Genomic DNA, 9,242 nt, shown 5'->3' on the forward strand with positions numbered 1-9,242 from the left:
GGAAGAACAAAATTAGCATTTATGGGTTCTAATTAAATTTTGGCTTCCAACTATGATGTTTTTGCTTTTCGCTAAAAATAGTGCACTTTTAAACTAGAGAAGGGAATAACAAAATGCCCAAATTATTAAAAGGAAATTGATGGGATTGGCACCATTTTGTCTTTCACAGTTTCTGATTCTTCGCAGGCTATCTAGAGTTCTGTTTCGTGAGCCATAGAAAACCCCGTTTCACCAGTGAGATAAGATAAGATAAAAATTATAAATGTGAACGTGCTTTTAAAAAAAGAGAACATTCCTTTTAAATGACTGTTGTTTAGTATTATGACTGTCATAATACTACTAGCCCTTGGACCAGCAAGAGATTCTGTATGAACCACAGAATATGAATGCATAAAATTGAAAATCTGTATTGCCTTCAGTTCTGCCCGGGTCAGAAATATCAGAAGTTGTTCAAAGTCTTTCAAAACCAAAACCAAAAATGGTTCCATGTGGAATGGATGGTTCCAACAATAACAACAACAAAAAAAGGCACTTGGAACGGAAGAATTTCACCTGGACCTTGTATAGCACACCCAGACAAAAATAAGACTTTGTTTTCCTCCAAAACACCCTGCAAAATGCCTGCAACTGCTTAGTTACTACCAAGGGAAGATGTCTCCTTCTATTTTGGTGGCCCTGCAGCTTTCTCTCCTTAATTAGAGCCTCCATATTGTCTGGCCATCTGCTTCTGGGTTCTGCCCAAATTGTGATGATGGCAGGGGTAGTTTATGATCTCATCCTTTTAGTGGGAGGATAAATTCCACATTAGTCTCATCACGACAAAATGCCTCTGGGGAAGACACAAGGACTCTCATGGCGCATCCTGTGTAGCAGCTAAACATTTCCCCTGGCTGTAGAGTTTGCAGGGCTTTTCTGTTTGACCATCTCACGGCCAGCTAGCATGCAAATGTCACATTCAGAACAGATTTTGCATACTTTCTCCACCGCTGTCCATACTCTGTCTCCTTCTACTGATTTGCTACTTGATAGAAACCTTTGTTTCCTCCATGTATATAGCTGTCTTCTCTCACGTTGAGTCATTTTGGCTATCACGTACAACCCTGTCAAGTAGCCACCAGCCCAGACTGACCAACTGACCCCAGCTTCTCATTTTTCCACATTCAGTCAAACACTCTGGTATTAAGTTTGGGGGTGATTTGTTATACAGCAATATACAACTGATACATAAATACTGTGATGATGATTATAATAATGGCCTCAAAAGAATCATGCTACCCTGTATCTGTGGCCCCTCGCGATGGTGATACCGAAGTACCTCTCATCACGAGGCCTGTGACTTTTTTTTTTTTAACCAAAAGAATGTGATAGAAGAAACTGTGTGCAAATCCCAAAGCCTAGGCCACAAGAGACTTGCGGCTTTAGTTCTCACATTTTTGGGACCTAGAGGTCACCCATGCTGGAAAAGCCTAGTCTAAATTAACGGACAAGGAGTGGCCACATGGAGCAGAGCCAAGGCACCCCAACTAACAGCCAGACCATCAGCCGGAAATGTGAGTGAGGCCACCTAGAACCCTCTCCCAGCACATGACTGTGAAAATGAGAGTAATCCCCAGCGTGACTACCCAGATCACCAACCAGGAATCATGAGAAATAACCGTGGTTGTTTTAAGCCCCAGTTTGGGGGTGGCATTCTAAATAGCAAAAAAGTAATTATTAAAAAAAAAATACCCACTTGGCTCCTGGCTAGTTCATCTGGTCTGGCTCTCCCAGCCTCCCCACCCCAACGATGAGTCCAGGCACACAAGGTTGCCTGACAGTGTGGTCAGGCTTCTGACTCCATCAGACTGCTGGAAGTATAGAGCTGTGTACTCTTGAACAACAGAAATTAATTTCTCCCAGTTCTGAAGGCTGGCACTCCAAGACTAAGATGCCATCCGGTTCAGTTCCTAGTGAGAAGCGTCTTCCTGTTTATGTCCTCACAGGGCGGAAAGAGACAGGAAGCAAGCTCTCTCCTCCTTATAAATTCAAAATGCAAAATCATGAGGTAAACAAATGATTTATTTTTTAATTCACTAAGTTTGCAGATGGTTTGTTACACAGCAATGGAAAACTGTCATCTCAGCAACATTCCAGTCGCCATCATTATATTTAGTATGTCAATGGCCTGGTGAAAGTTCCTTGGTATAATTTTTGATATGTTGTAATACAGAAATTCTGAGTAGAAATAAAAGCCATTCTCTAAATTCCTGCCCAAATTTGCCCCTGGGGCAATTTTCTACTGAAAATTTTTTCTATTAAGCATTATAGCTATCTATGTATTGATTCTTTAAAAATAATATTCTTGCCCTACTGAATGCATTCAAACCTTGCATTTATTTCAGAAGTGTTATGAAAAGATCGATAATTATACTTTTTTATGTTCTTGCTATAAAATCTTAGAATTCTAATTTATGTTTACTGTGTTATTTTTATTGGCTTAAGAACTATAGTTCTTCATGTCAGATACACCGGTAACTTTGTAGGTAGCCACTAATGCACTGTAACTAAAGGAAGGGTCTCCTGGAAGGGCCCATTGCTACCTGAAGAGCTCCCCATTTTACTGTCTTTACCAGGTAATAAGGCATTTGAGAATAAAGTACAGATTTGTTTTATCAAGTACGTAATACTACTTATAAAGGTGCTAATCTCTTCAACTCATGATATTAAATGGATAGATGGATGGATGACAGGTAATAAGTAGGTAGCTAGATGATAGATAAATAGATGATGATAAATAATTAGATAGATGATAGATAGATAATTGATAGATAATAGGTAGATGGACAGATAGACCCTTTCTAGCAGCAAAATTAATCCAACTAAGATTTTTCTTTTTTTTATGCTTTCAGTTTAATAGCTGGTTTTTGTTTTAGGCTGCAGACTCAAAACTAGGTGCTCCTGGGCATCGTTTCTCACCTTTTTATCACGGCTTTTAGCCCAAGCTGAGTTGGTCCATGATAGCATGGATGTGGATGACATCTTCACGCTCGTCCTTTAGAGCATCAGTTGTATGTCGTGCTGGGTGTGCAGTTCCCTTAATTCCTTCGGTTCCCTCATGTATTTTTTTTTAGGATGAATTTCAGAGGAATGAATCTGTGCTTCCTTCGGTGGCTTTTCTCTTAATCCAAATAAGATTTTAAATTGTTCCAATTCTCTAGGTAAAATTTATCGCTGAGAATCGGTAATTGAATGCCATTTCTGCCTGAAAAGAACTGCTTTTCTCTCTTCCCTCCCATTTCCTTCTTCAATCAAGTATCCTCACTTATCTCTACCTACTAGCCTCCGATCAGCTTGGACAGGAAATTGTATATACGTGTAATTGTTGGGGGTGGCAATCTCCACGGGCTCTGAGTGTCCTTGCGTGTCCTTGCTAGTTATGCCAAGAATGCAAGGCCCTGACAGCTCTTTTCTCGAAGGCGTACTTGTAACAAACGACCTTGAGGAATAAGGCAATGTCTCCCGCCAGACAAAGAGAAGGCACACTTACCCCTCATTATAAAAGCAGTGGAGTCCTCAAGTTCAGTGTTCCTCGGTGTGACACAATCCACTACATGCACAGCACCCACCTGTACTGCCCTGTCACACCCCAGTGGGACCTGGAGGGAAGCGAGAACCAACACAATATTATGCTTGCTGTGCCATAAGTAATGAAGTCTTTTGTCTCTGATCCAAAATTGTCGTATCATCTGCCAGCATTTATGAAACAGTAACAGGTTAACTGGTAAGAAAATCTTAGATCCCTCAGTTTTGGTTTTTTTTTTTTCACAATAGTAAACTAAAATGTCGTCCAGAAATAAAGCAGTAATTAAAGTATGGGAGGTAGAGTATGTTAAAACTTTCCTTTAAAACATGAAAACATACCCTATCATTTACCTCTCAATCAAAAACATGTGCTTCTGATATGCTGAAGGGAATTTTCTAGATCCAGACCTCTGGATTTACAGGTGGTGGCAGAGTTCACTCCACCTCATTAGCTTCTCTTTCTCTCGTAGCCAAGGAATGCGGAAGGAAGGATCTGTGTGGCCAAAGCAGTGGGTCAAAGCCTATCGTGTCAAAGCTTCTGAAGCACAGTACACTTCCTGGAAAACAGTTTTAAAAAAAGTTACACCTACGCTTTCCATCTAGCATCAGATGCTGCAAGAGGGTCTTCCCTGGGTAAGATTTTAGCATAAAAGTCTAATAACAATAAAAATTGGGATAATATAATTATCATTTACTATTTCACAAAATAAAAGGCAGCATCGATTTTACTTAAATTTTCATTTAATAAGATTAGAGGCATTATAAACATAATATAGCTATTAAGCAACAGACTATTTATTGTGACTGCCCTATAATGTCAGTGATTTTGACCAATGTGAGATAAATTTTCCACAAAAATTCTATGAACTTGTTTCAGGATGAGAACAACTGTAAAAGTCAGGTGGCTGCTATATCTTACCTAAAAAAAAAAAAGTAAAGTATGACTACCTAGATTTACAAAACAAATAGAGGATGATTAATAAATGAGAAATAAATCTTTGACTTAAAAAAGTATTACTTTATATCAGTATTTCTCAGCTCGGGGCAATTTCTCTCAGCCCCTACTTACCCCACCTCATTCCCTGCCTCCCCCCGCCCTGCCGCCCCCTGCCCCCCGCCTGGCAGGGGGCCTTTGCAGTATCTAGGGACATTTTTGTCAGGGCTGGGGGGTGGGGTGGGGAGGAGTGCTACAGGCATCTAGTGGGTGGAGGCCAGGGCTGCTATAAACACCCTGCAACCAAGAGTTATCTGGCCCAAAATGGCAATAACGCCAAGACTGAGAAACCCTTATTTAAATGGAAACTCTTTCTGTGTGGATTTAAGTATTTGAAATTGGTACCAATCATGTTGAATTAGTACCAATCATGACTTAAGGAAAACTCGCCTACTTTTTAAATTTAATCTTTTTTTTTTTTTTTTAATTTTATTTAATGTCGATAATTTCACACCGATCCTTGATGGAAATTATCAGGCCTCTGACTTTTCTGTTCTTCATTCTTAGGTCCTGTGGTCACTTTAATGGACAAACATAAGCCAAATACAGTAACTAGAATGTCCCATCCAGAAGTCAAGCAGAACTCTGAATTTGATTTAATGTCAAATCTCTCTCCTACCCGCTTAAGCCTGATTCGGAATGGAAGCCTGGTGTGGGGGTGGGAGGTGAGGGCTGGGCTGGCATCTCTGTTTCTCTGTTCCCTCCTCCCTAAGTTTTAACCCTTCACGGCTGGCGCACTGGAAGAGAAGGGGGGCGAGAAAGTAGCAAAGGTCCTACTTGAACTATGACCATCATCGGCTAGTTTCTCACATGCTGAGCCTGGTAGAAATTTCAAGATGATGGCCTTATGGTATGATTCTGGGGGTGCCACCTTGCCTCTTCTACTTTCCCGAAGGCTCTCTGAGTGGCACTCCGATTCTCATGTATTTGGTCCCAACAGGTACCACATTGGTGCTCTGTGGAGAGCAGAGAGAGGAATGTTAGGCCAAAATGGAGGTATTTTTGCTAAACCAAACCAAAACTTAATAACTAACTTAATTACAGTTTCCACCTTTCCCAGGAATGGAATTTTAAACCAATCAATCTGGAATTTCCTGAAAACCCTCTGCCTGCCCTGAAGGAAGTTACCCCTGCCTAAAACAATCCACTCTTTTAACTTCTTAGTTTCACTTTCTTTCTGCGTAGAAAAACCTCCCATTTTTTGCAGCTCATCCAAGAGCCCTTCCAGTTGTTGGGTGGAACGCTGCCCAGTTCATGAGTCCATTCATAAAGCCAATTAGATCTTCAAATTTTGACGCAGCTGAATGTTATTCTTTAACACCAGTATTTGTGCAGGGACTTTCAAACCAGCTTTTCTAATTTCTTGCCTCCATCCTATCTGGTGTTTAGCTCTTTTGCACACTGGACTTGCAAGTGAACTAGGAAAGAATTTCATAGATTTTAAGATTGAAAATCTTTGCATGGGGGGGAGGGATTATACTATGTATTCTTTTGTCTAACAAAATATTTCATTACATAGTGACCTCTACTGGGAAGAATAAAGATATCACCAGGGCTAACAAAAATAAGCCAATTTAGTCTGTTTAGTCAAGGAACTGGTAAATTTGGAAAGGCAAATCTGTTATTTAGAATTGTTACGGCCCAACTTTACTCTGAATATTTTTATTTTTAAAAAGATTTTATGAACTATTTCAAATTTACGAAGTATGGAGAATAGAATAAACACATATCTGCCACCCAACTTTAACGAATCTGAACATTTTGCCATATTTACCTCTTTTTTTTTTAGTAAGGAACAGCGACAAGGAAAGTGATCTCTGGCTGCTGTCTGCTCTCCTGGGGAGGCTTCTAGGGGGAAAAGGAAATAGTATAGAGTCAGAGCTCCTGGTTTCAGGTAGTCGTAAGAATTTAAGGAACTTGAGGGTTTTGTAGTGTTCCTTAGAAAGCAGTCCAAGGCAAAAACAGTCTTGGGCATGGCAACGGCATGGGGACTGTCATCTAGGCTTTATAGGAATCTGTATTAGCTCGGGCTGCCATACGAAATACCACAGACTGGGCGGCTTAAACCACAGAAATTAATTTTCTACCAGTTCTGGAGGGTGGGAAGTCCTAGATCAAGGTACTGGCTGATTTGGCTCCTGGTAAAGTCTCTCTTCCTGGCTTGCAGAGGGTTATCTTTCACTGTGTCCTCACATGGCTTTGGAAGAAGGGAGGTGATAGAGAGTAAGTTCTCTAATGTCTCTCATAAGGACCCTACTCCTATCATATCAGGGCCCCACCCTTATGATCTCATTATCTTTAATTACCTCCTTATAGGCCCTGTCTGCTAAGACTGGGGCTTCAACATATGAATTGGGGTGGGACAATTCAGCCCGTAGTGAAATCTTTCCACAGTATCTCTAGCCACTACATCAGTGATTCTAATGGTAAGAAATCATTACCTGGCAGTACTTCATTGTGAGAAAGCTCTAATGGTTAGAAAGCATAGATGATCAGTCAATTTTGCCCCCCCAAAACTTCAGTCTTTGCTTTCATGTTTGTCCTCTTAGGATCATCACCAATAATCAAACAAACAAATAATAAAGAAAGAAATTCATTAATTAAATCTCTCCCCTCATAGCAGCCTTTTACCTAAAGATAAGCATAGCAATTACGGATCTCGGTAAACAAACTCAAATTGCAAGAAATATAATCTAATTTTACCCGAGTGATGACTTCAAAAATCATCAAACTCAAGATTCTCCCTAATTCCCTGCACCCCGCACCCCCCGCCCCGCCTTTCTTCACCTCATACTACTGGGATCCATTTCCTTTAAAGCCATCATGAAGGGAGAGAATGATACCTTATAGACCTTTCTGCCAAAAATCATTTTCCCATTACAGAATGTTTACTAATTACATATAAGTTTTACTAAAATGCCATGTGTTTGATTTACAATTAAAATGTACCATTAAATTAAAATATATATGGCTAAAGTGTTATTGGAACTTCATGTATTCTGAGTTTTATGGCATCTGTTTTACATTAATCACAGTTGAGATTTCCGATCATAGCAATGTTAAAGTATTAATTCAGAAGAATTACTATCCATCCTGACAAGCAGGTTTAAAAAAATGATTTTTTTTTTTTTTTCTTTTATGAGAGATCTCTTCTGTGCTGGCTGGAAAATTACTGCTTGGCTATCGCCCATGGGAACATAGGCTATCACCCATGGGAACATAACATTCTAACAATAAGCTTTCTGCTTCTGTACCCCCACTTGCACACCTGACCTGTGGGTTGACAGGTAGTGAATAGGAGAAAAATAGACCTTTGTGTTTAAGACAGAATGACTTTTATGAGAGATCTCCTCTGTGCTGGCTGGAAAATTACTGCTTGGCTATCGCCCATGGGAACATAGGCTATCACCCATGGGAACATAACATTCTAACAATAAGCTTTCTGCTTCTGTACCCCCACTTGCACACCTGACCTGTGGGTTGACAGGTAGTGAATAGGAGAAAAATAGACCTTTGTGTTTAAGACAGAATGAGGAATGGGATTTAGGGCTTAAAAACCCTGTACCTCTACATTTGGGTTCTGCGTACCCCTGGCAGACCCAGCTGGCTGAATAGAGAGAGTGTTTCCTATGACTCACTGATTTCTGGTGGTCCGTGTGTCTTTCAGGGGCTGGCGGCTACAACACTCTTCCAGGCTTTTTTTCTGGCCCAAAACCCAATAAGACTCTGCATTATTGACTTTCTGCTGGGATAGGATTTTAACATAACTTTTGACCCACCCTATTAGGCCAGTACGTCTTAATTTTTCTTCAAGGAAATACTAGTAAGAGGACAGAGTATGTAGTATGTAGCTGGAAGTAGTCCTAAACTAAAATTTTGATGATTATGATTATATCCTAATCAAAAATACACATTTTTCATTCTACCTCATTTTATATTATTGCTTTAAACATAAAAAAATGTTTCACTTCCCTAAATCTTTCAGTAAGTTGAAGCCACAGAAAAATACGCTACATTTACTTGGTGGCTCTGAATGAATTGGTTGGTACACCTAAGAAAAACCCTTAACTCCTTGCTGGAAAGAAGAGGAACTGGCTTGGAGGAAAGGAGGAAGAATCTTCCATTTGAGAGCCTTGCATGACAAAAAAAAAAAAAGGTTTGAATATGGAAATTTGCGGTTTGTTCACTCAGTCCATAATATACCTTGACCTTTATGCCCTTAGGCCCTGCATTGTTTGTAAACAAGACTAACTTCCCATAGGCCCATTAGAGCCTAAAGGAGCAATCTCTTCTGAATCATCACCCTTTTTCCAGGTAGCACATGTCCTGCTTTTTCGGTTAATATTGAGCATTTACTGGCTTCCTTCTAAACTCTTCGTATTTATCAAGCCCTTTAATCCTCCCCAAAAGCCTACAATGAGGGTGTTATTATTATGCCCAATATACAGAAGAGAAAATTGAGGCATGATTTATGCAAGGTCACACAACTTGTGAGCAAGTGGTAGGGCCCATTCCAACCTAGGTGTTCTTAACAGCTATAAAGACTCAGGATTTAAACTGCAGCCGTAAGGCAATAATAAATGCGTAAAATTAGAACATATAAAGGCTTTGATAATATTTGATGTGTCATAAACAAGTTTTTAAGGTAAACTTTTTATTCAGTTATGATATGTTATTGAAAAATGCA

At 39.8% G+C, this 9,242-nt stretch overlaps 1 long non-coding RNA gene across 1 annotated transcript; it reads right to left on the bottom strand.

The window, feature by feature from the left end:
- Positions 1–3,497: 3,497 nt before the first annotated feature.
- Positions 3,498–6,953, bottom strand: LOC112472596. Its single transcript, XR_003043709.1, has 3 exons — positions 6,330–6,953; positions 3,901–4,118; positions 3,498–3,635 (listed from the first exon to the last, which is right to left on the bottom strand). It is a non-coding gene; the product is annotated as an uncharacterized LOC112472596 (long non-coding RNA).
- Positions 6,954–9,242: the final 2,289 nt, after the last annotated feature.

This window comes from Pteropus alecto, unplaced genomic scaffold (genome assembly GCF_000325575.1).
Source record: "Pteropus alecto unplaced genomic scaffold, ASM32557v1 scaffold87, whole genome shotgun sequence".
Taxonomy (NCBI): Eukaryota; Metazoa; Chordata; class Mammalia; order Chiroptera; family Pteropodidae; genus Pteropus; species Pteropus alecto.